A 5,896-nucleotide genomic window follows, 5' to 3' on the forward strand; every position below is an offset into this window, starting at 1 on the left:
CAGACCAGAGGACGCCACAAGGCGAACAGCACAAAGATAATGCCACTGTCGGGACATTGAGAGCTCGGGGTGAGCAGCTACATCATGGGCCCTCCCTTGACAGCATCAAAATACAAGAAGCCGTTTTAACCCTTTCTGGAAATAAAACAGGCGGTGTTCAGATGTTAAAACACCAAACTGAAACCTTTTGCAAGGAATCATATCCGCATGAACCACACATACTTGTGGTGAACAGGCAAACAAAAACACATGCCATGGCCGTATACATGTTTTATTGCCAGAAAGGTTAAAACCATTTTCTTTTATTTTGATACTGGCAAGGGAGGTCCCGTGATGTTGAAGGCGTTCGTTTGAACTTCACGTCGGAAGGGAGAGCGGAGAGTCCAGATACAACCCCGCCTCGCACACGATGAACGGATAAAAGGCGAAGCCCCGCACAGATAGATTTACCAATCTGTAGCCGTGCTGCCGGTAGTGTGCAGCCCAGCTTGGGGGCTTGCACCTCAACAGCGTGTGTGGTTCGTACGTGATTCGTACGTGGTTCGTACGTGGTTCGGAAAACATTTTTTTGTTGTTGGGATCGAATTGAGCTACCAAATATCCGCTTAACGCAAATGCACAAAATGATCCATTATTTCATCTGACGGTAATTTAATTGCGAAAATCGATTTGCTGGGATGATGTGTGTCTCTGTGTGTGTGTGTAAATGCATTATGTGTGTCTATATATATGTGTGTGTGCGTGTGTCGTGGGGAGCGGTAGTGTAGCGTTAGCGCGCTGCGCTACGAACCCGGCGACCCGAGATCGGTTCCCGCTCACGGCCAACACCGGTGACGATTATCTGAACCGATCTGGTGCCTCCCCTAGGTCGACTCAGCCTCAAATGAATACCTGGTACGGTGTGTAAACATCGTCACTGGGGAGACAAAGGCGGCCGGGCGTGGTGCTGACCACCCACCCCCTTGTGGGCCGTGCCGGCCTTCATAGGTGCTCGCTAATAGCACTTGCCCCAACAGTCTATACGGGGGACCTTTGTCTTGATAGTGTTGTGTGTGTGGCGGGGGTGGGGGGTGGGGGGCGGTGGTGCAGTGGTTAGCGCTACGCTGCACTACGAACCCGCGCTGTCCCGAGTTCGATTCCCGCTCACGCCACCAATACCAGTGACGATTATCTGAACTGGTCATGGGACCTCCCCTAGGTCGACTCAGCCTCAAATTAGTACCTAGTGCAGTGTCTAAAACATTGACACTAGGGAGACAAAGGCGGCCGGGCGTGGTGCTGGCCACCCACCTCTTCGTGTCCGTGCTCGACTTATATAGGTGCTCGCTAATGGCACTGCCCCAAAAATCTGCTCAGGCTATACTAGGGATTTTTGCTTTGTCTTTGATTGTTGAGGATGTGTTGTGGCGTTTAAAGCCACATTGCGCTGTGAACCCGGCGAACCGAGTTTGATTCCTCCAAGCTCACGACCCACATCAGTCGCAATGATCTGACCCGGTCCTGGGCTTCCCCTGGATCAGTGGTTGTTAACCTGGGAGATGCACGCTGCATCCCCTGGGGGTGCCCTGCATATGCACACAATGATCCATTATTTCATATGACGGTAATTTAATTGCGAAAATCGATTTGCTGCGATGATGTGTGTCACTGTGTGTGTGTGTGAAGGCATTATGTGTGTCTATATATGTGTGTGTGTTTGTGTGTAAAGTGGGGAGCGGTGGTGTAACGGTTAGCGCGCTGCGCTACGAACCTGGCGACCCGAGTTCAATTTCCGCTCACGGCCAACACCCAGTGACGATTATCTGAACCGTTCCTGGGCCTCCCCTAGGTTGACTCAGCCTCAAATGAGTACCTGGTGCGGTGTCTAAACATTGCCACTAGGGAGACAAAGGCGGCCGGGCATGGTGCTAGCCACCCACCCCCACGTGTGCCGTGCCGGCCTTTATAGGTGCTCGCTAACAGCACTTGCCCCTACAGTCTGCTACAGGCTACACGGGGGATATTTGTCTTTGTTTTTGTGTGCGTGTGGGGAGCGGTAGTGCAATGAGATGCCCTTTCTGGGGGAGGTGCGAGACACGGCCAGATTTTTTTTTAAAGATCAATAATCGAAATCACAAATTAAGGACGGGCACATGAAGTTACAACTTACTTTGCTTCATCAAGCCCTACGTATGTGTTCACAGTCTTCGTGTTTTTAGCGATTGAGAAGCAGAGGGGTGCAAGGCTGCAGTCAAGGTCAAGAGCCTCTGTCAATAGATCGATTCAGCCCGAAGATGAGCACCTGTAATGGTGCGGTGTTAACAACAACAACAGCAATGCTTCGGGGAGACAAAGGTGGCTGGGTGTGGTGCCCCGACGCAGAACCTCCCCCACACACCGTGCCGGTGTGAATCGGTGTTTGCTCGCAGCACATTGCCCAGCATCCCTGTGAGGCTACAGGGGCAGGCTTTGCCTTTGTCTGTGGCCAACGGCAGAGAGTGTGGCCCTTCACAATACATGCAGGGTGTGCGGTGGTGAGAGGTGGTGGTGAGAGGTGGTGGTGAGAGGTGGTGGTGAGAGGTGGTGAGGAGAGGTGGTGAGGAGGGGTGGTGAGGAGGGGTGGTGAGGAGAGGTGGGAGGAGGGGTGGTGAGAAGAGGTGGTGAGGAGGGGTGGTGAGGAGGGGTGGTGAGGAGGGGTGGTGAGGAAAGGTGGTGAGGAGAGGTGGTGAGGAGAGGTGGTGAGGAGAGGTGGTGGTGAGAGATGGTGAAGATAGGTGGTGAGGAGATGTGGTGAGGAGAGGTGGTGAGGAGAGGTGGTGAGGAGAGGTGGTGAGGAGGGGTGGTGAGGAGAGGTGGTGAGGAGAGGTGGTGAGGAGAGGTGGTGAGCAGAGGTGGTGAGGAGGGGTGGTGAGGAAAGGTGGTGAGGAGAAGTGGTGAGTGAGAGGTGGTGAGGAGGGGTGGTGAGGAGAGGTGCTGAGGAGAGGTGGTGAGGAGGTGTGGTGAGGAGAAGTGGTGAGCAGAGGTGGTGAGGAGAGGTGGTGGTGAGAGGTGGTGAGGAGAGGTGGTGAGGAGACGTGGTGAGGAGAGGTGGTGAGGAGAGGTGGTGAGGAGGGGTGGTGAGGAGAGGTGGTGAGGAGGGGTGGTGAGGAGAAATGGTGAGGAGGGGTGGTGAGGAGAGGTGGTGAGGAGATGTGGTGAGGGGAGGTGGTGAGGAGAGGTGGTGAGGAGAGGTGGTGAGGAGAGGTGGTGAGGAGAGGTGGTGAGGAGGGGTGGTGAGGAAAGGTGGTGAGGAGAAGTGGTGAGTGAGAGGTGGTGAGGAGGGGTGGTGAGGAGGGGTGGTGAGGAGAAATGGTGAGGAGAGGTGGTGAGGAGAGGTGGTGAGAGGTGGTGAGGAGAGGTGGTGAGTGTGAGAGGTGGTGAGGAGGGGTGGTGAGGAGGGGTGGTGAGTGAGAGGTGGTGAGGAGGGGTGGTGAGGAGAGGTGGTGAGGAGAGGTGGTGAGGAGGGGTGGTGAGGAGAGGTGGTGAGTGAGAGGTGGTGGTGAGTGTGAGGTGATGACTGAGTGGTGGTGAGTCCCACCCTCTCGTTTGCTCGCTTGCCCAATCAACAGCAGGCGAGGGCAATCATGGCGGCGGTGATGGTTGTTGGTGTGGGGGTCACCTATGGCCACTGCTGAAGATGAACCTCTATGCAGTGATGGATGCAGGGGCCAAGGCCGATGAGCCAGTTACCTGCTACTGGCCTACTGTCCTTGGCGTTGGCGAAAGTGCCACCACCTTCGAGGATTGGAGTCGTCACCTCACTGGGTGACATTCAATGCCCGAATGCGTCGTAACGCTGGCACCGGGTGATTGGAAGTCATGGGGCAGATTCAGCTCAATAATAATGTAACGGCATTGGGGGTTGGGTCAGATCGCGTAAATATAAATGTGTCGTTAAACCCGCCACCACCCGACACAGCCAATTTGTAAGGTTTGTCACGTAAACAGAATGTGGCCAATTCGTTACTTGTGTAATCGCCGGAAATTACCCCAAAACAATATGCAGCCTAACGGCTATTCAAAAAATAAATAAACCGATTGGAGGAAAGAGGCCTCCACAGGGATTGGTCAGGAGGCGGGGCTTTTGAAGTGGATTGGCGGGAAAGTTTTGAAGGAGAAAACCCAGAGGCGGCGGTTTGGATCCGTTAGAGGGCAAGGACAGCGATTGGCTGAGGGAAATGAGGGGTGAGGGAACGTTCGAGAAAGGGGGAGGCTGAGGGAGATATAAGGGGAGAGCACGAGGAGTGGGGAGGTTCAGAGGAAGATACAAACTCGACGACAGTCACGAAGCCTCGGGTCCCTTATTGTGGAAGTCTTCAAATAAAAGTGGTTCTTCATATAGCTTGTCGTCGAGTCGTTACACTGATACAGCACACACCGGTTGTGCGTTGGAGAGCAAATCCACAACATTTACAAATCTGAGCCACAAATCTGGCTATCGCCTGATGAAGCTAGTTGTAATTTCTGGCGAACCGTCGTACTCAGATTGTAAATGTTGTGGATTTGCTCTCCAACACACCGGTGTGCTGTACTAGTGCAGTGCCTACCTCGGAGACGATAAAACTTTTAGGCACTTGTTTATTAACAAGCACCATCGGGTTTAACACTCTTAACAATTAGTCCGTCTATTGTCGGTGACGCTACTCAGTCAGGACAGTTGGTAGGCTGCCTGATTGGTGGAGCCTGAGATGGTGAATATGAAGAGGACGAGGAGAAGGACGGTGAAGACGACGAGAAGAATGACGATGATGGACTTCAGCAGCATGACTGGGATCCCACTCCAACGACAGCCCCGAGGTCCCCTACAGGGGCCCCTCTTATACTGTCACGTGGCCTCGCTCCGCCTCAGGCCACGCCCCCTTTCTGGAACCTACCAGCGGGTTCTTGGTGTGCCCCTTCTGTGACCTTTCCCCTAGATCCCCCTCTGGTGTGTCACGTGGCCTGCTGACGTCAGGGCTGCCGTACGCCACAGATCCCCTTTCCTGCCAGCAGCCAGCGCTATGCTACTATACTATGCCACTACACTGGTAACGAATTGTCCACGTTCTTATTCTTTGGGTCTTTCGGTAAAGACTCGTAAACACATGTAGCTGCTACACATGTAGCTGGTATACATGTAGCTGCTACACATGTAGCTGCTACACATGTAGCTGCTACATATGTAGCTACTTGTGCTATTAGGATAATCCGGCACTGTGTGGGAGCGGTGGCGCAGTGATTAGCGCGCTGCGCTACGAACCCGGCGACTCGGAGTTCTATTCTCGCTCACGGCCAACATCAGTGACGAAAATCCGAACCGGTCCTGGGCCTCCCCTAGGTCGACTCAACCTTAAATGAGTACCTGGTGTGGTGTGTGAACATCGCCACTAGGGAGACAAAGGCGGCCGGGCGTGGCGCTGGCTACACCCTCGTGTGTCGTTTCGGCCTTAATAGGTGCTCGCAAACAGCACTTGCCTCAACAGTCTGTTAAAGGCTATACAGAGTATCTTTGTCTTTGTGCACGTGTGTCTGTTTGTCTGTCCGTGTGTATATATGCATCTCAAGATCACATACATGTTATGCGTACATGTGTGGTACGCGTGTTTTGTGTGTATACACGATAGGGCATGTGTCTGCACACATTTGTGCGTATGTCTGTCTGTCTATTCGCTCACACAAGCGCGTGTGCGTTCACGTGCAAAACATCGCCACTGGGGAGACAAACACGGCCGCGCCTTGCCCTCGCCACACTACCACCTCGTGCACCGTACCGGCCTTCGTAGTTGCTCGCAAGCAGCACTTGCCCCAAACAGTCCTTTGAAGGCTATACGGGGGACCTTTGCCTTTGATTGGGGTGTACGTGGACATCTGCGCGCGCGTGCATTAAGGCCGTCAGGCT

Source organism: Lampetra fluviatilis, chromosome 61 (assembly GCF_964198595.1).
Source record: "Lampetra fluviatilis chromosome 61, kcLamFluv1.1, whole genome shotgun sequence".
In the NCBI taxonomy this organism is placed as follows: Eukaryota; Metazoa; Chordata; class Hyperoartia; order Petromyzontiformes; family Petromyzontidae; genus Lampetra; species Lampetra fluviatilis.